Here is a 25,595-nt window from a genome sequence, read left to right as displayed (position 1 = left end):
AGAAATCCCCCCAATAATAGTTTTCACGAGTTTCATATCAATATCATTACAATCAATGGATATTTTATTAGTATATTTATTAACTATATCAATAATTTCCTTCTCATCTACTGGTGTAAGAAACATAGAACAATAATTCCTCTTTATAATATTATCTATACAATCATCATTTGTTACCAGATCAGAGATATTTTGAGCTAATCTTGGTCCAACATTAACAAAAAAAATATTAAAACTATTAGCAACTACATCCATGTTATAATTTTCGATACCTTTGTCATTAAAGTATTTAGGGTAATGTATTTGTCCAGAGCCATCTTGAATAATACTATTTAATATATTCCATATTCCTTTAATATTATTTTTGCTATTATATATTAATTTGCCATAATAATCCTTCCTACATCTCCTTATGATACTCGTTAACTTGTTTTTATATTTTTTATATTTATTTTCTGCCTCTTTGGTTCTTAATTTGATAAATTATCTATATAGAGTGTTTTTCTTCTTACAGGCATTTTGTAATCCCTTAGTAATCCAAGGTTGGTCAGTATAGTTTTGTTTTGTACTATACTGCTTCAGTGGGCAATTTTTATTATATAATAATTTGAATATACTTAAAAAGTTATCATATGCTTTATCAATGCTATTCTCTATATAAACTGATTCCCAGTCTTGCATTAATAAATTATCATTTAATGCAAACATGGCTTCCTCAGTCCTAACTCTTCTATACTTAAGTTTATGGTCTGCCACATTTCTCTTACAATTACAGTCATAAATTGTAAAAATTGGTAGATGCTCACTGAGATAATTAATTCATATTCCACTTATGTTATTATCAATATCATTGGTAAATACATATATTATCTATTAAGGTAGCACTATGGTCAGTAATTCTGGTGGGTCTGGTCATTTTTGGGTGAAGACTCATACTGTACATGGTATTAATAAATTTGTCAGTCATACTGTGCTTATTAGGGTTCAACAGATCAATATTAGTATCCCCACAAATGAAGATAACTTTTTTATTATCTACTGTGAAGGTCTTTTCTACCCAGTCCTTAAACACCTCTATACTAGTTTTTGGCACTCTATACAGTGGGGAAAATAAGTATTTGATACACTGCCAATTTTGCAAGTTTTCCCACTTACAAAGAATGGAGAGGTCTGTAATTTTGATCGTAGGTACACTTCAACTGTGAGAGACAGAATCTAAAAAAAAAAAAAAATCCAGAAAATCACATTGTATTATTTTTAAATAATTAATTTGCATTTTATTGCATGAAATAAGTATTTGATACAATAGAAAAACAGAACTTCATATTTGGTACAGAACCCTTTTTTTTACAATTACAGAGGTCAGACATTTCTTGTAGTTCTTGTAGAGGTTTGCACACACTGCAGCAGGGATTTTGGCCCACTCCTCCATACAGATCTTCTCCAGATCTTTCAGGTTTCAGGGCTGTCGCTGGTCAACATGGAGTTTCAGCTCCCTCCAAAGATTTTCTATTGGGTTCAGGTCTAGAGACTGGCTTGGCCACTCCAGGACTGTAGCAGGTTTAACGTGTGGGTGGAGCACAGAAGACGGCAGGACAGAGATCAGGATGAATATCGTGTTTTTATTGCCGCACTTTTCAGTCGGGCATTCGATAAGCAACACTCGGAGATTCACACACACACACACTCCGTAGTCTCCTCTCGGCAAGCTCCCCTCCGCTCTCACTCTCCCTCCTTAAATAGGGCGTGGTTTACTGGGGAGAACACACACAAAACACAGGTTAATTACACTCAGGTGTAGCGATTCTGCCACTTACCTTCCCCAACTCTGCCCTCCTGTCACAGACCGGCGCTTGACCATGCCCCCGCTGCCACATACCCCCACCGCCCGACTCAGGCCGGGCGCCCGTCCGGCCTGCAGCCGACTCCCCCCCCCCCTTGACGGGAGAGGAAGTCCGCCACGACCATCTGCGCCCCCGGCCTGTGGACCACCTTGAAGGTGAAAGGTTGGAGCGCCAGATACCAACGGGTGATCCGCGCGTTGGCATCCTTCATGCGGTGGAGCCACTGGAGGGGCGCGTGGTCCGAACAGAGGGTGAAAGAGCGCCCCAGCAGGTAGTAACGGAGGGCGAGGACCGCCCACTTGATCGCCAGGCACTCTTTCTCGATTGTGCTGTAGCGCCCCTCACGCACTGACAGCTTTCGGCTGATGTATAACACTGGGCGATCCTCTCCCCCCACCTGCTGGGACAAAACGGCCCCCAGCCCTCTGTCCGACGCATCCGTCTGTAACAAAAAAGGGAGAGAGAAGTCAGGGGAGTGCAAAAGTGGCCCCCCACACAGTGCAGCCTTTACCTCAGAGAAAGCCCGCTGACACTGCTCCGTCCACTGGACCGGATCTGGCGCCTCCTTTTTAGTGAGGTCAGTCAGTGGGCTGGTGACGTCAGAATAATTAGGTATAAACCTACGATAATAGCCAGCCAGCCCCAGGAACTGTCTCACCCCCTTTTTGGTCTTGGGCCTCGGGCAGGCCGCAATCGCTGCTGTCTTATTAATTTGGGGACGCACCTGCCCGTTACCCAAGTGGAAGCCCAGATACTGTACTTCCACCCGCCCAATCGCACACTTCTTCGGGTTGGCAGTGAGACCCGCCCGCCTCAGCGACCTAAGGACGGCCCTCAGGTGTTGCAGGTGCCGCTGCCAGTCATTACTATAAATGATGATGTCGTCTAAGTAAGCGGCCGCATAGGTGGCGTGGGGCCGGAGGACCCGGTCCATCAGCCGCTGAAACGTAGCGGGCGCCCCAAACAGCCCAAACGGAAGTGTGACGAACTGGTGTAAGCCGAAAGGTGTGGAAAAGGCCGTTTTTTTCCCAGGAAAATGGAGTCAAGGGGATCTGCCAATATCCCTTCGTCAAATCCAGTGTCAAGTAAAAGCGAGCTGTGCCTAGTCGATCAAGCAGCTCATTAATACGAGGCATTGGGTATGCGTCGAATTTAGACACCGCGTTGACTTTTCTATAGTCCACACAGAACCGGACCGAGCCGTCGGCCTTGGGAACCAAGACCACCGGTTTGCTCCAGTCACTGTGGGACTCCTTGACGATGCCCATTTCGAGCATGGCCTGAAGTTCTTCCCAAACCACCTTTTTTTGTGTTCGGCTAATCTATAAGGACGGCTACGCACTACCATCCCCGGGGGCGTCTCTATGTGGTGTTCTATGAGGTTGGTGCGACCAGGCAGGGGCGAGAACACATCCGAAAACTCGGCCTGCAACTGGGCGACCTCTGTGAGTTGGGTCGGGGAGAGGTGGTCTCCACAGGGGACCGGAGAGGTGCGAGATGCCAATGACCCTTTTTGGACCTCTGGCCCCAGCTCCGCCTTCTCTGGAACTACCGTCACCAACGCCACGGGGACCTCCTCGTTCCAGAGTTTCAGTAGATTGAGGTGGTAGATCTGTAGCGCCCCCTCCCTGTCCGTTCACCTAACCTCATAGTCGACATCCCCGACTCGCCGTGTGACCTCAAAGGGCCCTTGCCACTTGGCGATTAATTTGGAGCTCGACGTGGGCAACAGGACGAGTACCTTATCTCCCGGAGTGAACTCTCTAAGGCGCGTGTCCTTGTTGTACAGGCGGGTTTGCCGTTCCTGGGCCTGCCGCAAATTCTCCTGAGTTAGGTGGGTGAGCGTGTGGAGTTTTGCGTGCAGGTCCATAACGTACTGAATTTCGTTTTTGCTCTGTGAAGGTCCCTCCTCCCAATTTTCCCGCAGTACATCTAAGATGCCGCGCGGCTTATCCCCATACAATAATTCAAACGGGGAGAACCCTGTGGAGGCTTGGGGGACCTCTCGCACTGCAAACAACAAGGGTTTGAGCCACTTATCCCAGTTACGTGCGTCCTCACTTACGAATTTTTTGATAATATTCTTGAGGGTGCGATTGAACCGTTCAACTAAACCATCCGTCTGTGGGTGATACACGCTGGTGCGGATCGGCTTAATACCCAGTAGCCCATACAGTTCGCTCAGTGTTCGTGAAAAAAACGAGGTGCCTTGGTCAGTCAGAATCTCTTTCGGGATTCCAACCCGGGAGATGACGTGGAAGAGGGCCTCTGCAATACTACGTGCAGAGATATTGTGGAGAGGCACCGCTTCTGGGTATCACATTGCATAGTCCACCAGAACCAATATAAAGCGGTACCCTCGTGTTGACCGATCTAATGGCCCGACGAGATCCATCCCAATTCTTTCAAACGGGGTCTCGATTAATGGTAGGGGGCGCAAGGGCGCTTTTGGAATGGCCACTGGATTTACTAATTGGCATTCGCGGCACGCCGTACACCACTTACAGACGTCGCCGCGAATCCCCGGCCAATAGAACCGGGCCATTATCCGGGCGAGTGTCTTATCCTGCCCGAGGTGTCCCACCATGGGATTAAAGTGAGCCGCCTGGAATACCAATTCCCGGTGGCTCTTTGGAATTAACAACTGGGTGACTCACTCCTTCGTCTGAGTGTCCTGCGTCACTCGGTATAACCTATCCTTCAAAATGGAAAAATAGGGGAAGGACGGGGTGGCGTTCGGCTGGAGCATTTGACCATCGATTACTCTCACTTGGTCAAATGCGTGTCACAGAGTCTTGTCTCATGATTGTTCCAGTGGGAAATCCGCGAGGGATTCCCCAATAGAGAGAGGATGGGCCGGGGGCTCCTCACTCTGTCGCGGAGATGACGTAGACGGCTCTGTGACCGCAGCTCCAGCCAAAGCGACACCGGGACCCTCCCCTGACAACCAGCAGGACCCACTCTTTACTAGGCGTGCCATCAACCCCTGAAATCCCAGCCAATAAGTCCCCAAGATCAAAGAGTGGGTAAGGCGAAGATTAACCGCCGCCTTCACTATAGATTTTTCCCCTCTGAAATGTATGTGGACCGACACCAACGGGTAGCTGTGAATATCCCCGTGCACACACAACACCTTCACCCCTTGTGCTCCCCCCAATGCCTCGTCTTGCACCAGGCTTTGGCGGATCGAGGTCTGATTGCAACCCGAATCCACCAACGCCTGATATGTCGCCCCTTGTACACTTACCGGTATGCGATATGCTCCGGCCTGATCGAGGGCAGCCTCTGGCGCATCAGGGATCCACACCACCGCCCCCACCTCCATCGCTGCACTCTGTTGCTGCAGGTGGCCCGGTTCCCCGCAGCACCAGCAAACCGGCCCGGGCCTCCCCTCTGCAGCTGTGTTTTGAGGGTCACTCACCTGAGGGGGGGAGAGACAGACACAGAAGGGAGAAACGGGAGGGCACCACGGGTGCGGCGGGCTGGCTGGGGTGGAGCCGGCCCCCGCCTCCGTGGTGGGGGAATGGGGCGAGGATGGGACACGGGAGGAGGGGGAAGAGAGAGAGAGAGAAGAGGAGAGAGAAGACGATGCCATATGTTGTCCTGCTGCCGGGACAGCCGCCAGATGATCCTCCGCCAGTCCTACGGCCTGATCCAGCGACGCCGGGCGGTGGCACTGGACCCACTCCGCGGTTCCGGCACCACCTTGTCGATGATTCCCTCAGCATCGTGATCTTCGGCCCTCAGCCACTGCCAGCAGGCATCCTGGAGCTGCTGGCCGAACGAGAACGGGCTGCCGACTTACTCCATCCGCAGCGCGTGGAAGTGCTGGCGCTGCTGCTCCGGCGTGTGCCCCACGCGCTGGAGGACAGCCCGGCAAAGGTCAGCGTAGGCCAGCCAGCGGTCGGCGGGGAGCTGTAGTGCGGCTAACTGCGCCTCTCCCATCAGGAGGGGGAGGAGGCGCGCCGTGCGCTGCTCCATCGGCCACCCCGAGGCTTCGGCGACCTGCTCGAACAACGCGATGAAAGCCTCGGGGTCGTCCTGCGGGCCCATCTTGGTCAAGGTGAGGGGAGATGGGCCCGCGGCCGGGGCGCTGGTGGACCCCGCCGACGCGAGGAGGCGCCGGAACGCCTCTCGGTCTTCCTGTTGACCCAGCACCAGGGCTTCGAAGCAGCGCTCCTGCTCCTTCCGGAGCGTGACGAGTGCCTGGTGCTGGCTCTGCTGAGCCGTGGCAAGGGTGTGGACCAAGTCCGCGAATGGGGAGAATTCCATGGGGCTGCAGGACAGGTGCTCCACCTTCCCGGGTTTCAGCACCACTGTAGCGGTTTTAACGTGTGGGTGGAGCACAAAAGACGGCAGGACAGAGATCAGAATGAATATCGTGTTTTTATTGCCGCACTTTTCAGTCGGGCATTCGATAAGCAACACTCGGAGATTCACACACACACACACACACACTCCGTAGTCTCCTCTCGGCAAACTCCCCTCCGCTCTCACTCTCCCTCCTTAAATAGGGCGCGGTTTACTGGGGAGAACACACACAAAACACAGGTTAATTACACTCAGGTGTAGCGATTCTGCCACTTACCTTCCCCAACTCCGCCCTCCTGTCACAGACCAGTGCTTGATCACGCCCCTGCTGCCACAAGGACCTTGAAATGCTTCTTATGGAGCCACTCCCTAGTTGCCCTGGCTGTGTGTTTCGGGTCATTGTCATGCTGGAAAACCCAGCCATGACACATCTTCAATGCTCTTACTGAGGGAAGGAGGTTGTTGCCCAAAATCTCGCGATACATGGCCCCATCCATCCTCCCCTCAATATGGTGCAGTTGTCCTGTCCCCTTTGCAGAAAAGCACCCCCAAAGTATGATGTTTCCACCCCCATGCTTCATGGTTGGGATGGTGTTCTTGGGGTTGTACTCATCCTTCTTCTTCCTCCAAACACGGCAAGTGGAATTTATACCAAAAAGCTCTATTTTGGTCTCATCTGACCACATGACCTTCTCCCATGCCTCCTCTGGATCATCCAGATGGTCATTGGCAAACTTCAGATGGGCCTGGACATGTGCTGGCTTGAGCAGGGGGACCTTCCGCGCGCTGCAGGATTTTAATCCATGATGGCGTAGCGTGTTAATAATGGTAATCTTTGAGACTGTGGTCCCAGCTCTCTTCAGGTCATTGGCTAGGTCCTCCCATGTAGTTCTGGGCTGATCCCTCACCTTTCTCATGATCATTGATACCCCACGAGATGAGATCTTGCATGGAGCCCCAGACCGAGGGAGATTGACAGTCATCTTGAGTTTCTTCCATTTTCTAATAATTGCACCAACAATTGTTGCCTTCTCACCAAGCTGCTTGCCTATTGTCCTGTAGCCAATCGCAGCCTTGTGCAGATCTACAATTTTGTCCCTGGTGTCCTTAGACAGCTCTTTGGTCTTGCCCATGGTGGAGAGGTTGGAGTCTGATTGATTGAGTGTGTGGACAGGTGTCTTTTATACAGGTAATGAGTTCAAACAGGTGCATTTAATACAGGTAATGAGTGGAGAATAGGAGAGCTTCTTAAAGAAAAACTAACAGGTCTGTGAGAGCCAGAATTCTTGCTGGTTGGTAGGTGATCAAATACTTATTTCATGCAATAAAATGCAAATTAATTATTTAAAAATCATACATTGTGATTTTCTGGATTTTTTTTTTCAGATTCTGTCTCTCACAGTTGAAGTGTACCTATGATAAAAATTACAGACCTCTCCATTCTTTGTAAGTGGGAAAACTTGCAAAATCGGCAGTGTATCAAATACTTATTTTCCCCACTGTATATACAGCTAATTAATACATTTCTACTTTTTTCAATATTAATTTAGATTATTAAACATTCTAATAAGTTATCAATCACTGTTGGCATGCCATCTATTCGCTTATAATTCAAATTACAGTCCACATACACCGCCACTCCTCCTCCACCTTTATTTTTCCTGTGTATATAATTAAATTCATATCCAGCCAGTTCAAAATCCACTCCTTTATCCATGTCTCTGATATGGCAATTATGTTGAATGGATGAGTAAACTGACTTAAGAATTTCTTGATGTATTTGAAGTTAGTGTACATGCTTCTGCTGTTGAAGTGTCTCATCTTCTCATCTCATTTTCTCTAGCCACTTTATCCTGTTCTACAGGGTCGCAGGCAAGCTGCAGCCTATCCCAGCTGACTACAGGTGAAAGGCAGGGTCAAGTCGCCAGGTCATCACAGGGCTGACACATAGACACAGACAACCATTCACACCTAGGGTCAATTTATAGTCACCAGTTAACCTAACCTGCATGTCTTTGGACTGTGGGGGAAACCAGAGCACCTGGAGGAAACCCACGTGGAGAACATGCAAACTCCACACAGAAAGGCCCTCGCCGGCCATGGGGCTCGAACCCAGACCTTCTTGCTGGGAGGCAACAGCGCTAACCACTACACCACCGTGCCGCTGCTGTTGAAGTGTATTATTGATAATTTTCCCACAGCCTTAGTGAACTGATTGTACTGTTCCTCTGTGTAACAGTGGCAATTGTCCTTAATGTTTGAGAAAAAGTTATTGTCCGGGTCTATGTCATCATCTATATCCAATAGTTTATGGTCAGTGAATTTATGTGGTTTCAGTTCCAGGTTTTCATAATCAATAAGCATTTGCATCAGCCAAGTAGTGTTCTGGGTAATGGATGAAAGAGTTATTTCGGTGTGTGTCATGGTTGAGTTTGGTGTAGGGTCACCTCAGTATTAATTACCATACAGTCCCAATAGCCATCACTGGTATTTGTCCAAGTCCTCGGTGTTTCATATGACCAGAACTCTAGCCTCCTCCAGTGTACCATTCAGCTTAATGAATACTTTGCAGTTGGTGATCCATGTAGATTGAATTTTATTTTCTTTCTTCAGATGTCATGCTTTTCTGGTGATGTCAGCATTGCATTTTGTCAGGTGATCATTGATATAGACATATGTATCTTTCAGTTTCCTTCCTTGTTTCAGCAATGCAGATTTATGTTTCCGATTGATGAATCTCATGATGATGGCAGTGTTTTCCTTGTCTCTCCTGGGTAGAATGTGGCAGGCCTCAACATTGCTGCAATCAATATCGATTCCGTTTGAGTGCAGGAATGCTGACACTTGTTGCTCCACGGAGTTGCTGCCCAGTTCATCAGATTCTCCCTCCCTTGTCACTGCTTTCGCATATGACCGGGGTTTAATCTGAATCCCAGTGATGATGATGATGTCCTTCATCCTGGTGTACTGTTCCAGTTCAGCAACTCTGCTTTCCAGGTGGGCGAGACGCTGGTCCTTCTCGGCGTTCTGCAGCCTGAGAGACTTCACTTCAGTCACCAGCTCCATGATGGATTTCTGTTGTTGTTTAATAACAGAAACTTCTTCTGCCTGAAAGTCGAGCGACTTTTTAATGTCCTCGCCTTCCTCGGCGGTAAAGTTCTTTTTTGGTGGCATAATTCACCAATAAAGCCATCCAATTTGGTAAAATGTTTGGAGAGTCGTTTCCTCACCTCACTGCCTTTCTTAAGTTTCCTGCCAGAGGAAGTGATGTAACTTGCAATTGTATGTATAATGGGTGGACCTATGCATTGTGCGTATTTTTGAAAAGGTGAATACATATCAGTTTAAGAGGAAAACACTTTCTGTTTTTTTTGTTTTTTTTTTAAGTAAAGTTTTGGGCGAACAAGAAACCTACCTGTTATTGATGATTAGCAGTAAGTAATCATGATCACAACATATTTCAGGTAAAACATGAAAGTAAAACACAGTCTTCGCAGTTCCTCTGTGACATAAAAGATGGCACAAAAAGAAGCAAAGCAATCAGAAAATGAGACAATTCCTGAAACCTACCCCCCTTGTCCAAATGTAAAATTTAGGTTAACCAATTATTGACCGGACTCGTGTAAGCAACTTAGGATGTGGGTAGAATGATGCAGCTTTCCAGAGCGAGGTAGTTTAAGTGTGTGTCAAATACAGAATCTCGAGGAAAGGTTAAAGCAGGTAGAGGAAGACAACAAAAATAAGAAGAAATATAGAATACAGGTTGATTGGGATGCATTTAAAATGTGGCAAACAGAAGCTGCGATAAGAGATAAACAGGTGAATCCATCTACATGTCAGGGTCAGTCAGAACGGCAGGGAACTAACCAGAATTTGAGGGCTTTTATTCCTGCAGCTTCAGCGCAGCAGCCATCAACTGCTGCACCCCCTTATGTGCCTGAAATCTCACAGAGGAAGATGAATATGACACCTGCTGGCATTTACCCCAAACCAAACTCAGTGAAGGATTTGGATATGAGCAGCTATTCATTTTCTCCTCCCCTTCCTCCTCCCACTCCTCCTCAACATCAAGAAGAAAGGCCTGTGCCACTCTCTTCTGGTTCAAGTCAAGTCAGCTTTATTGTCAAATATGCTATACATGCTCGACATACAGCACAGATGAAATTTCAGTCCTCTCTGACCCACAGTGCAAACAGGCAATGCAATAAATAAAAACAGAATAACTGAATTAAACAATATAAACAGTATAAACAGTCTAGATAAGAAATAGACATAGACTAAACAATCACAGGTATATTTTATATATATATATATATATATATATATATATATATATATATATATATATATATATATATATATATGAGCAAAAGAAAAGAAAATAAACAGTCAAGGGCACTTGAGGTATAGCAGGTAAACATGGAATAAGCAGTATAAACAATAAACTAATAGCTGTTAAAGTGAGGTAGTGTGGAATAGTGCAAATGAGTGAGGTAAAGTGAAATGTGCAGTCCCTGAGTTCCTGAGTTCAGTGTGCGAATGAATGTTGAGAGTGTGTGTGTGTGTGTGGTGTGTGTGTGTGTGTGTGTGTGTGTGTGTGTGTGTGTGTGTGTTGGGGGGGGACTGTGAGGGTGACATGATGTCAGATGCTGAAGGGGGGGCTGGGGGGTGAGGGCAGAATCTGTGGTAGGAGGCAGAGGGGGGAGGAGGGAGTTGAACAGGGAGAACAGGGAGGGAGTTGAGCCTCCTGACCGCCTGGTGAAAGAAACTGTCCTTGAGCCTGCTGGTTTTGGCCCGGAGACTCCGCAGTCTCCTCCCCGATAGCAGCAGGCTGAAGAGGCTGTGAGATGGGTGGGTGGGTGGGGTCACCTGCAATCCTGATGGCTTTGCTGGTGAGGCGACAGTTATAGATATCCATAAGAGAAGGGAGAGAGACACTAATGATAAATAAGTAGTTTCTCATTTTATGTATAGTTCATACTCATTCACAGTTGAGAAAGGGGGATTATAATTCTCATATAGGCTCTGAGGCCAGTCCGGAAATTTCTCTGGATCCATCCTCACCATCTGGTAACTTTCCATGATGGCATGCACTATCTTCATCATCATATCTCTCAAGAATCATAGGGCACATGGTCCAACCACGCATATCAGGAGCAACACACATATCACTGGTGTAAGTATAGTTAATAACCAATGTATCCATCCTTTACCCTATTTGAGAAGCCAGGAGAACCAGGAATCATTGACAGGCGGTGGGGCTGTCACTGCTTCTAGCATATGAGCAATGATCAAGGAGAAGTTTTGGTAGATGTCTGGTATATAGAAACAACAGGAGGTGATTAATACCTTACACACTTCACCTCTCATTGCCAATAAAGTGTCAACTGCAACTCTGTTCTGAATCACAGCCTTCCTAAGGGCATCCAGTTCAGTATTCATGAGGGTGAGGGCTGACTCCATCCCATTGGCTAACCTTAGCAGCTGCCATGCCAGCCCATTGATCTTGTTGAAGGCTGCTGTTGTTCCTCCACCCCGGAACAGTGACCACTCCACATTCACTCCCGGTGATGTCCAGTGGTCAGCGAGGACATACCCATTATATCTAGTGAGATTTTATCTTTTCATGATATGGTGAGCTTTCTTTTGAAATAGATTATCTTCAGCAATCATTAGGCCAGGGAACACCATGGATGAGTAACAACACCAATTCCAGTTCCAATCTGTCAGAATTCTTGAATATGCATGTGAACCGCAGACCCACATGATCAATGGATAAGAAGCCATACTCAGTTTTGCCTTATTCATACTGATGATGGAACCAACAAAGCCAGTGCGGCATTTTGATTCATTTTGGGAGCACTGTATATAAGGTTTACATTCAGAGATCCCAAGAGGTGTTGAACTGTCAGAACATACACATGTGTCTCCATGGGCATATGGAACTAGATATGAAACCATGTGCTGCACTGGTTCAGGGGGTCTAGAACAATTGGATATTGGGCCATCTGCTACTATCCTAGAAGTTTTTGGATTGCGGAGTTGTTGTCCTATGGAGAGAACTAATTGCATACCCTCACCCACCCAGCACTTGGTTTTGTCCTTGTTGAGCTCTCTAGCCATCTCACTGCCCAGTGACACATTGGCCCAGTTCAAAAGCAATGAGTGGCATATCCAGCATGAGTCACTAGTTGATAGGTTCTTTGCAGTCTCTATAGCCAGTGCACATGCTATGATCCCGTGGCACTTAGTCAATTACTCAATTACAACTGTTGCCCTGTTTACTATGATGAGAAATATAATTGTAATTACCATTGGGTTCATTCTCAACTCTCTTGGTCCTTGGCTGTGTTGTTTCAGCTGTATTAGATATGAAAGGTCATGCTTCGCCTTCAGGAAAACACTGACTACAGGTAGGCATATGCTCCAGCAACTTGCAAAACCAGGTGACTGGTGGTCGGTATCATGGCATCAGATGGGGAAAGACTGATAGGTGCTGCTAGGGGGTGAAACTTCATGATTCTTGACGTATTGTGGTGCTCCGAGTACAGGCACGCACTTTCACACTCTTCCCACCTCACTGAAACTCTGTGAAACATCACTAGCTTCACCTACTCATGGCTCTTTTTCTCCTCTTTCTTCAATGGCTCATCTTTGTCCTCCTCTGTTCCTCCTGGCAGTGGTGTGTGCTTACAGTGTGAGGCATGTATCCATGTGGCTCTCTCCCCAATCTTAACAGCTGTTTGTGTCATCAGCAGCACCTAATATGGTCCCAACCACTGTGGGCATATCTAGCTCTTTGTTCTCAAGTCTTTAAATCATGTAAAAGTCCAGATGGTGGGACTGGAAGTGCATCCTTCCCCTGCTTGTGAGTGATAGAGAGAGCAGAGAAAAGATCCATACAATAACACAATATTTCATCCTCACACAACACAGTTATGGTTTGTGGTTTAGGCCCTGAGACCACACCAGTATCGGGTGGCCTGCCAAACAGAATTTCAAAGGGGTTGAGATTGTTTTTGACCTCATATGAAACAGTACTGATTCAGGCCCGTATCTTCACAGCATTTTGCCAATTTGTTCTTCAGTGTGACATTCTCTCTCTATACTGCACAAGCACTTGGTGGGTGATAGGCACAGTGATGTCTGAAGCCAAAGCCCATCACCTCACTTACTTGTGTCAGTGCCTAGTTAACAAACAAGGTACCGTTATCACTGCTGATTTTATTTGGAATGCCCCAATGTGGAATAATTTCAGTCAGCAGGGCCTTTGCTACCACACCTGCATCTTGTTTGGAGGTTGGAAATGCCTCTACCCACTTAGAGAACATCAACAATCACTAGGCAGTACTTTTTTTTTCCCTCAGCAGGCGAGAGCTCAATGAAATCCATCTGCAAATGATCAAACAGCATGTCTGGTGTTGGGTGCATGGCTGTAGGTCTACTCTGAACTTTCCCTATATTGTGTACTATGCAAATAGGACATTTTTCACAAAACTTTTGGGAGAAAATTGAAAACCACTTTGTGAACCAATACTTAGTCCTATAGCTCATCATTCCCCCCATTTGATACATGGTCCCACCCATTTATCAACTTAGCAAACATGGGGAAATAACAACTAGGGAGGCAGGGATTTCCCACATGACCTGGCCTGGTATGAGGTCAATACCGCACCCCGTTACATTTGATGCAACTGGCTTTTGTCCAGCATGCTATCTCCTGTGGCGTGCCTGGTGACTGAACCTACTCCAGCAGAGCAAACCTGGAAAGAGGATCCTGAGACACAGTTAGGGTTAACACAAGCACAAATGGAGAACCCTTGGAAGCAGCTTCGTTGGCAGCAGTGTTATCTGCAGAGACAGGATCAGTAAAGTTAGTATGGGTGACACACAAATAGCAACCTGCATAGAGAGTAAAATCACATCTAACAGTTCTTTGATGAGTGTGTGATGTGCTATAAGTTTACCTGTAGATGTTAGAAACCCACGATACTTCCATAAAGTACCAAAATCATGTGCTACTCCAAAAGCATACCTCCTGTCTGTGTATATAATCACTGTCTTACCTTCAGTGAATTTACAGGCCTTTGTGAGTGCCACTAGTTCAGCAGCCTGTGCCAAAATGTGACTTGGAAGTGATCCTGGAACAAGGGCTTCATGGGCAGAGGTGACTGCAAAACCAACAAGGTTCTTACCTGAGTCTGGGTTTTTTGAAGCGGAGCCATCCATGAAAAACACTAAGTCTGGATTTTGCAAAGGAACCTTGCTTAGATCAGAGTGAGGTGAACAAATCTGGGAAACAATGGATATGCAACAGGAAGGCTCACTGTCAACCTCAGTGCATCACAGCACCACGGGGTCTAAGATAGAACAGTGTTTCACTGTGATATTAGGCATCTTGAGTAACCCAGCATTGTATCTGAGCCAGTGAGCAGCTGACAGATGAGACGTTTTCTGTTCTAGGAGAAGAGCAAAAACAGCATGTGGAACTAATAACATTAGCTCTGAATATCCCACTATGTCTCATGAGGCTACTATGGCCTTTTCAGCAGCAGCAATGGCTCGGAGACATAGCGGCAGTCCCACTGCAACAGGGTCAAGTTCAGCAGAATAGTATGCAACTGGTTGTAACTTACCTTCATGTTGTTGTAGTAATACTGATGTCATACATCCTGATTGTTCATCGATGGTCTGGACAAAAGGATGAGTAGGGTCTGGGATCCCCAGTGTGGGAGTGCTCTGAAGAGCTAACTTAAGCTCAACAAACACATCTTCTGCCTCAGTGCTCCATGTCAACTTATCAGGAGGTTGCAGGCCCTTGCCATGGATCAGTCAACTGAGGGGAGCCTTAAGAATAACATAGGAATAAATGCATGACAATATGAGTACATACCCAGAAACAGCATCATTTGCCTCTTGGTTAGAGGTTTTGGTATATTTTGAATGGCTGTGATTCTTTCTGATCCCAGAGATTTACCTTAGCCTGACACCGGGTGTCCAAGAAATTTCACCTCTGTTTGGACAAACTGGCGCTTATGCAGAGTGGCCTTATGATCTTCTGCAGCCAAATGTTTCAACAAGGAGATTGTATCTGCACTGCTCCTCAGAAGGTGCAGCCAAAAGTAGATCGTCGACATATTGCAGTAAGGCAGAACCTTCTGTTAACACGATAACTGAGGCTTTGCTCAATACTTCACTGTAAATAGTTGGGGACTCACAAATGCCCTGACATAGGCATGTAAAAGGGTATGGTTGACCATCAAACTGGAAAGCAAACCAGAACTGGCTGCCTGAATGAATAGGTACACTAAAGAATGCATTCCCAAGGTCTACTATGGAAAAAATGTGCACTATTTGGTGGTATTTGTGAAAGAATAGTATTGGGGTTAGGAACATTGAGAGCTCAAGCTCTTACAGCTGCATTTACTGCCTGTGGGTCTTATACAAATCTCCACTCAGTGGGTTGGCCTGGCTCAGTGTGTTTCTTAACTGGGAAAATGGGAGTGCACATGGGGGAGTTAGGATAATCTACAATTACCCCTGCTGCCTTTAGTGAATTGACCACAGGCCTAATGCCCTCTATGGCTTTGGGTTTCAGGGGATATTGGGATTTACAGGATCTAAAATCAGATTTTTGGGTGATCACCACTGGCTCAATACCCTTTATCAGCCCCACATCGTGTTTACCCTGTGTCCAAAACTGTTTACGAACCTCCACTAAACACGGGGAGTCAGCTGTAAGTTTCATAAATTGCCATCCTGAGCACATCTCTGACACAAGTTTTTCACCACTTAACATTCTGTCTCTCAATAAATAAATGACCAAGTATAATATTTGTGTCAGATAACAGAATCCAGCGACACATGTCCGCCCGGGGGCATTTTGAGTTATTGACAGATTCAGAAAGTACAGTTTCTAAGCTTTCCAATGATGTCTTCCATGTGGAGATCTGACAATATTTGAAGAATGTGTGACCTTTTGAATGTGTATAGACCCTTTTCAGTCACGTGACCTTCGTAAACGCGACCGCCATTTTGGACATGTAGTGGACTTCGGCTCGAATCAGTTTGAATGCGAGGAAGGCGACAAACGAAAAACATAAAAGAAAAAGGAGCGAGATGCAGAAAACACCTTCACTATCCAGTGACGTAGGGCATTTACAGGGCAAGCAGAGGGAGAGATATTTGCAAAAATTGAGGTTAGCAGGCTTAGAGAACGACGTTTACCTGCTTCCACCAGGATTGTTCACTGACGTACAGAAGTACACGAAGCCCTCGTCTTTACCTGACTTCGGCCCACATGATCTGTATACCTATGTCATTAAAAACCCATCGCCATACACATACACACCAACGTCCGAGGTTCCGGAGCGCGCTCCGGCTTGCTCCAGGAGTGCTCCGGCCGAGGTTACGGAGCGTGCTCCGGCTTGCTCCGGAGCAAGCCGGAGCGCGCTGCTTAATTTGAGGGCAACCTCGGCTGGAGTGTGCTCCGGAACCTCGGCCGGAGCACTCCGGGAGCAAGCCGGCGCGCGCTGCTTAATTTGAGGGGAACCTCGGCCGGAGCACTCCGGGAGCAAGCTGGCACACGCTGCTTAATTTGAGGGCAACCTCGGCTGGAGTGTGCTCCGGAACCTCGGCTGGAGCACTCCGGGAGCAAGCCGGCACGTGCTGCTTAATTTGAGGGGAACCTCGGCTGGAGCACTCCAGGAGCAAGCCGGCGCGCGCTGCTTAATTTGAGGGAGAACAAGCCAGAGCGTGCTCCGGAACCTCGGACGTTGGCTCCGGCAGTTATTTATACTGGATCCGGTGTAAATAGCTGCCAGATCATAATTACAGTAAACTAGTAAATACAGTAAAGGAAAAACTTGAGACTGAAAGGTTTTAACAGTCATCCAAATGACTGAACTTAAACATTGCTACAGTAACATAGCTACTTGTTGACATTAGCTAGTCAACAATAGCTACTACAGAAGAACAAAGAGGTTACAATGGGTTATTTTAGCCTATTTGGTTACACACTCGCCGCCACAGAATGTTAACAGCAATGTCATGCCTTTTCTGGCTAATTTTATTCGTCTTACCTCCAACAAAGTGGTCACTACACAAGTGCTGGTATGCCGAGGGCTGCCAATCTGTTAATGGCCGCTATCCATCTTCTCCGTCGGGATCCGATAAAATGATAAACCTTGCCTTGTTTGTTGATGGTTACTACATCCAGGTGCACAACAATATAGTGGCATGATGGAAGTCTTGCTGAAAGTAAAAACTTTCTTTGCTGCCGTTCCTCAATGTTGGCTGTGGTAAACTACTGGTAGTACACGTCCAAAATGGCGGCCGCATTTGTCGTGACGTCACGTGAAAAGGGTCCATACCTCTTAAAACAGGAAAGGGAGAAAATCGCCCTTAAAGTTTTCCATCTCAGCTACTCTGGGTGCAGGGCGGGCACATAATGGTGCTCATCTGCATGACATTAAGGAAAGCTCTACCCCCTACTAGCTAGCACGATGCTACTTTCATGTAAACAAAGATCACCACGTCAATTTTCCTTCCATGCAAAATATGCCCAAAACAATTATGAAGTACAAAAATAAGTCCTAAAGTATACTTTAACGTTTTGTGGTTGAAAAATTACTCACACCGTTAGAAAGAAAGATGGCATAATAATAACACAACTAACACAATGCTAGTTTCATGTAACCAAACTACAACACTCTCTGTTACATGCAAAAATAACAAAATACTCACACCGTAAGAAAGAAAGATAGCATGATGATAACACAACTAACACAACGCTAGTTTCATGTAACCAAACCACAACACTCTCCATTACATGCAAAAATAACCACACAGCCTTAGATTAATAAACTTACCCCATCAGAAAGAGAAACGTCGCCTTGCACACACCAATGCCTCCGATGGAATAATGTAGTCCTAGAACACTTCCTTTTGGTTGCATTTTTTTTGCTAGAAATGGTTATCTCCGATGTAAATACTGTGCGTCTGTTTGCTTCACGGTGTTTCAGCTCCTCTGCACTCTGTTTAGCTTCCTCATTCTATAGTGAAATTACATGCCTGTATGCAGCTAAGTAGCCACGCGCTCAGCTCATATCATACAGCTGATTGGCAAAAAAAAAAAGACTTAAATCATCATGTGAATGGCCCATATGGTAATTTACCCACACCCCCCAGCAGGCTACAGTCCTGACAAAAATGAGACAATTTGCAACAAAAAATGTATGCTTTTCCAACAAAACAATCTATTATCTGAAATACTGATTGCATTCTTCAAGATCTCAACTTGCACATTATGGAAAAAAATGAAAATAACAAATTTCGAAAAAAAAAAATGCTTCTTTTGCGATTATCTCGGATTCATTTCGGCTGACATGCGTCCCTGGATTCGGAGAGGTGTCACATTTTTGTCTCATTTGTTTAACTGGGTTCTCTGTATTTACTTTTAGGACTTGTGTGAAAATCTGATGATGTTTTAGTTCATATTTATGCAGAAATATAGAAAATTCTAAAGGGTTCACAAACTTTCAAGCACCACTGTACCTACTTATTCACTTTCTTTACTCTCTGTGCAGGCTTTAGCAAGCAGTGAGTGCAAAGCAGATTCTTCATTACAAGGAGCTTGAGTGACTGACCCTGGTGGTCAGTCCCCTATCTCAGTGATCTTAGGACCCTCATGACTCCAATATTGCAGACATTGGTCATGCCAGTGATCAAGTGAGCCACAAATGAAACAGCCATCTTGGCGCTGTCAACCTCAACCTCTTCCATGGACCCTTCCGCATCCAGCTCCATGCTGCTGGCTTGCTTGTGTAACTTGAGCCATTGTAAGCATGGCCTTGTGAAGAGTGTCATCCCTTTTCCTCTGTTTTTCCCCACATTTTGTCATTCAGTCTCTTCTCTGCATGCATGGCATGTCTCTTCACCTTGTCAAGTTTGAACACCTCCCACATGACGCATCCATCTTTGACCATCTTAGCTATGTCAGGTTTCAGGTCACTGAGCAAAACATTCTTTAGATGGGCTTCATAAGGTTTTACTGCCTCATTGGTTGCCATGTCAGTTGGCCTTTTGAGCCCCGAGTGTGTATCATGCATTATGGTCAGCCTCTGTAGATATTGTGTCACTGTCTCATCATCCTGTTGCTTATAGATTATTATCTGTGTGATGTCCATTTGGACTGGAAATGTTGTTCTGACAACGCTCAGCAATCTAGTAATGAACTCTCAGTAGCCCCGGTTGCTGCAGTCCATCCAGGCCGGGTGGTTTGTGTGCTCTTCTTCAGGAAACTGGTCCTGAATCTTGTCAAAGTCCAAAACTAGTATGTTCCCCCCCAACACTTGCTGCAGTTTATGGCTGGTAAGGAGAGATGTTTTACAAAAGCTGTTGAGTTCCTCAACACACTTAGGCTCGCCATGCTGTTTGGGATCCTTTATCTGAGCAGCCATTTGTACAATCTCTTGTGAATTCCATGGTTGGTGAACCATTATTGGCCCCTGTGGTCCTGCAACAGCCACCATAGGCATTTGGAGAACTTCATGGTCCCGCTTTATCACACGGGACCTTGTATGTGATGACACCGGGGAAGATGCATCATCCTGTGTGGAGCTTTAATCTTGTCCAAATTCTTTTTGTTGACCATGGTCATACTCTTGTCAACAATGGTGCTGCAGTGGAGAGGGTGAGCAGCACCAAGTTTCTGGGTGTACACATCTCTGAAGACCTGTCCTGGAGCAACAACACCGCATCACTTCCCAAAAAAGCCCAACAGCATCTGTACTTCCTCCGCAAACTGAGGAGAGCAAGAGCCCCCAGCCCCCAACATGCACACATTCTACAGAGGCACCATCGAGAACATCCTGACCAGCTGCATCACTGTGTGGTATGGCACCTGCACTGTGTCCTGCTGCAAGACTCTGCAGCGCATCGTGAGAGCAGCTGAGAGGATCATTGGTGTCTCTCTCCCTTCTCTTATGGATATCTATAACTGTCGCCTCACCCGCAAAGCCATCAGGATTGCAGGTGACCCCACCCACCCATCTCACAGCCTCTTCAGCCTGCTGCCGTCGGGGAGGAGACTGCGGAGTCTCTGGGCCAAAACTAGCATGCTCAAGGACAGTTTCTTTCACCAGGCGGTCAGGAGGCTCAACTCCCTCTCTGTTCTGTCCCTCCTCCCCCCTCTGCCTCCTGCCACAGATTCTGCTCGTACACCCCCCTGCCCCCCTTCAGCATCTGACATCATGTCACCCTCACAGTTTCCCCCCCAACACACACACACACACACACACACACACACACACTCTCTCTCTCTCAACATTCATTCACACACTGAACTCAGGGACTGCACATTTCACTTTACCTCGCTCATTTGCACTATTCCACACTACCTCACCTTAACAGCTATTAGTTTATTGTATATACTGCTTATTTCATGTTTACTTGCTATACCTCAAGTGCCCTTGACTGTTTATTTTATTTCCTTTTGCTCCTATATATATATTTATTTATTTATTTATTTATTTATATGAGTGTTTAATGTTTATACTCTTTATATTTTTTATTTCAGTTATCCTATTTTTATTTATTGCATTGCCTGTTTGCACCGTGGGTCAGAAAGGACTGAAATTTCATCTGTGCTGTATGTCGAGCATGTATAGCATATTTGACAATAAAGTTGACTTGACTTGACTTGAACCAGAAGAGGGTGGCACAGGCATTTCTTCTTGATGTTGAGGAGGAGTGGGAGGAGGAAGGGGAGGAGAAAATGAATAGCTGCTCATATCCAAATCCTTCACTGAGTTGGGTTTGGGGTAAATGCCAGCAGGTGTCATATTCATCTTCCTCTGTGAAACTTCAGGCACATAAAGGGGTGCAGCAGTTGATGGCTGCTGCGGTGAAGCTGCAGGAATAAAAGCGCTCGAATTCTGGTTAGTTCCCTGCCGTTCTGACTGACCCTGACATGTAGATGGATTCACCTGTTTATCTCTTATTGCAGCTTCTGTTTGCCACATTTTAAATGCACCCCAATCAACCTATATTCTATATTTCTTCTTATTTTTGTTATCTTCCTCTACCTGCTTTAACCTTTCCTTGTGATTCTGTATTTGACACACACTTAAACTACCTTGCTCTGGAAAGCTGCATCATTCTACCCACATCCTAAGTTGCTTACACGAGTCTGGTCAATAATTGGTTAACCTGAATTTTACATTTGGACAAGGGGGGTAGGTTTCAGGAATTGTCTCATTTTCTGATTGCTTTGCTTCTTTTTGTGCCATCTTTTATGTCACAGAGGAACTGCGAAGACTGTGTTTTGCTTTCATGTTTTACCTGAAATATGTTGTGATCATGATTACTTACTGCTAATCATCAATAACAGGTAGGTTTCTTGTTCGCCCAAAACTTTACTTAAAAAACAAAAACAAAAAAATACCCAGAAAGGGTTTTCCTCTTAAACTGATATGTATTCACCTTTTCAAAAAATATGCACAGTGCATGGGTCCACCCATTATACATACATGTCTATTACAGTTCACTGCAACACAATAATTTGACATTAATTTTCAAGAATAAAAGAGAGAGTTTTTCCTCACCACAAGTTCATTAGATATCAACAGCAGCAGTGGATCCCCTGCTGTCTATCAATCAATCAGTTTCCTGAGAGGTCTTCAGACTCAATTACAATGTTTTCTCCTCAAAGAATCTGGAAATTCCTGCTACTCGTGATATCCTGCTGACTATGCCAAAAAATTGTGGAGAAAAAGTTAATAAATTGACACCTTGAGACCAGAAGAAAGCAAACAGAATTCTGAATTTATTATACTTTCATGAAAGCAGGAGGAACAATGGGGATTCTACAGTATCCTGGCCATGGAATGGTGGATCAGCTCTTTACCCTGGCAGGGCTGTTGGGGGTTCATGGGAGTTTGACCAACCAGTCCACATGTGTTTTGTTGATTTGGAAAAGGCTTACAACCATGTCCCCTGGGGGCTCTTATGGGGAGGCACTGCGGGAGTATATGGTATCAGGGCCATTGCTGTGAGCCATCTGGTCCTTGTACAACCAAAATGTGAGTTGTGTCCAAATTCTTGGCACAAAGTCAAACATGTTTCTCGTGGGTGTTGGACTCCACCAAGGCTGCCCCTTGTTGCCAATCCTGTTTGTGATATTCATGGATGGGATCTCAAGGCATAGCCAGGGTGAGGAGGGTGTCCAGTTTAGGAACCTTAGAATTGTATCTCTGCTTTTTGCAGATAATGTGGTTTTGTTGGCTTCTTCAGAGCATGACCTTCAGCAAGCACTGGGACAGTTTGCAGCCAAGAGTGAAATGGCTGGGATGAGAGTCAGTAGCTCCAAGTCTGAGGCCATGGATCTCTGCCAAAAAATTGTGGAGTGCTCCCTCTTGGTTGGGAGTGAGTTCCTGCCCCAAGTGAAGAATTTCAAGTATCTTGGGGTCTTGTTCATGAATGATAGTAAAATGGAGTGTGAGATGAACAGGCGGATTGGGTCAGCATCAGCAGTAAAGAGGGTGTTGTACAGATCTGTCATGGTGAAGAGGGAGCTGAGCCAGAAGGCAAAGCTCTCGATTTACCAGTCAATCTGTGTTCCAACCCTCACCTATGGTCATGAGCTTTGGGTAGTTACTGAAAGGATGAGATTGAAGATACAAGTGGCTGAAATGAGCTTTCTCCATAGGGTGGCTGGGCTCATCCTTAGAGATAGGATGAGGAGCTCAGACATCTGGAGGGATCTCGGAGTAGAACCACTGCTCTTTCATGTCAAAAGGAGTCAGCTGAGGTGGTTTGGGCATCTGATTAGGATGCCTCCTAGGTGCCTTCCTTTGGAGGTTTTCCAGGCAAGTTCAACTGGGAGAAGACCTGTGGCAGACCCAGAACATGCTGGAGAGATATATCTCATCTGGCCTGGGAGTGCCTTGGGATTGCCCAGGAGGAACTGGAAAGCATTGCTGGGGAGAGGGACACCTGGAATACCCTGCTTAGCTTGCTGCCACCATGACCCACCTTTGGATATGTGGAAGAGGATGGATGGATGGATGGATGGATGGATGGATGGATGGATGGACATGTGGTCTTACATTGATAAATATTTATTCAAGGGCTGAGAGACGTATAATATGCAAGACTCCATATTATTTGAAATCCCTCCAGCACCTCTGACCTCGGGGAGTTCCAGACCCAGTTGTGTCATTGGCCAGTGTGACTACAGTATCTGTTGGTCCAGTTTCCTGTAGTCAACAGTGGGATCCCATTTCCCATTGGGTTTGAGAACTGACCAGATGGGAGCTGAATAAGTGTTATTGCACAGACAAATGAATCCCTTTTCCAACATAGTCAATGATGTCTTGCACTGTCTCAGTTGGGATTTTGTATTGTCATGTGAATGTAGGATGGGCTCCTGGTCATGTGGGGATATGGACCACATGAATGTCTATGAGACCATAGTCCAGAGAAGTCAATTCATTAAATGGTTTTAAAACAAGATGATTATTCATAGTCCACCTTCATGCATGCAGTCTTCTTGATAAACTGGATGAAATGAAGCTCTTAATAACATCAAATTTGAATAGCTTTGATGTAGTAACCTTATATGAGAGCTGGTGGAACACCTCAATCTATGATGCAGAGATCCAGGTCTCTGGTTATACCTGTATTAGGAAGGCTTGACCTGGTGGGAAACATAGCGGTGGTACTGTAGTTTCTGTTTGAGATGGTTTGCCATTCAGAATTTGTGATGATCTCAACACCAACAATGTTGAATAGCTCTGGTTTGAGCTAGTGCACAAGAAATGTAAACCCATTCTAATCTGCAACATCTGTAGGACACCTAATGTTAACTTACCATCATTTATTTCTACCTTTGAGAACATCTCTCCTAAAATTGATTATTCAGCAAGCGATGTCATTCTACTGGGCGATTTCAATGTGGATGTCTCCTCTAAGAAAAATCCCTTGAAACAACAACTTTTCAACTTCACTCACTCTCTGGATTTCACACAATTGATCAAAGAGCCAAAAAGAGTCACTGAAACATCAAAATCTATGATGGACTTGATTGTTGTAGTAGGGTGGTTAATCTATCTATCAGTGATCACTCTCTCATCTACTGTGTTCTCAGAGTAGGTAAACCAAAGGCAATTCCCAGGATAATTGAATACCATTTTTATAAGAACTATGACTGTGAAGATTTTCTAAAAGACCTGAAAAAAATTCCATGGGATTTAGTGAACAACTGTGATGATGATGCATTAGTCTTGACTTGGAATAAACTATTCCTTGATGTGGCTGATACTCACACTCCAGTTAAGAAGCACTGAATCACTGTCCATGTCTCCTAAAATAAAAGAAGCTATGCAGGATCATGACTTCCATCACTACAAAGCTAAAATAACTGGCTTTTCCTATCATTGGCAAACATATCAAAAGTTTCCTAACTCTGTTAATGGCATTATAAAGCGCAGTAAGTCAGACTACTACATAAATCTGATTGAAGACAGCAAGGGAGACTCAAACAATCTATGGAAAGCAGTCAACAAAGCTATCTGCTGTAAACATGATCAGACCTCAAATCCTGATTGCATAATCTCAGACAAAGTTCAACATCTGGAGCCTTAGGTGGGGTTTACATTAGACCGTATCAGCGGATCATCAGATTAACGTTTTTAAAACGATTAGTGTGCACACAGCAACGCCAATACACGATTCACGTGCACACAGCAACGCCAATACACGGATACGCTCAGCTCCGCAGGCATCCTGCGCTCCAAATCACTCCACCCTGAACAGTGAGTGCCCTCTGGAGGGTGAGCACTCCGGCCCTGCGCAGCTCACAGAGCGCGCGAGTGAAGTGCACGAGCAGTGATTCGAGACTGAGCCGCTGTGTGTGTGATCCTAGTGCATATCGGGCATGTGCGTCACTTACCACTTGCAAGTGGAAGGATGGCAAGCCTAAAGACAATCATAACTACACAATGGGCAGTATTTGCATCAGTATTTGCAGTATTTTCATATTTTTATACTCTTTAATGAAAGGTGATACAAGGCGGAAGTCCGCGCCGTTTTTCAGCAGTCGTGTCACATGACCAATGCCAGCGAATCAGGAAGGTGGATGTCACAGTGACGTTGTCCAATGATGACGCCAGCTAGAGCTCAGCACAGCGTATCCGCGTATCCGTGTATTCTCAATGTCTACACAGCACCGGACCAGACACGATCTGGATTGAATACGTGGACCCTGGCGGATTCCCATTTCCCGGCGTTTCCAGGCGTTTTAATGTAAACGGACAGTGCATCCGCGAAGAAAACGAGACAGATATGGTCTAATGTAAACTTGGCCTAAGTGCATTGCCAGCATACTGAACAATCACGTTGCTTCCATTGGTGAAGTTCTTGTTCATAAAATCTCCTCTG

Source organism: Neoarius graeffei, chromosome 6 (assembly GCF_027579695.1).
Source record: "Neoarius graeffei isolate fNeoGra1 chromosome 6, fNeoGra1.pri, whole genome shotgun sequence".
NCBI classification, from domain to species: domain Eukaryota; kingdom Metazoa; phylum Chordata; class Actinopteri; order Siluriformes; family Ariidae; genus Neoarius; species Neoarius graeffei.
The sequence above is the reverse complement of the archived record's forward strand: the minus strand, read 5'-3'. Positions refer to the sequence as shown.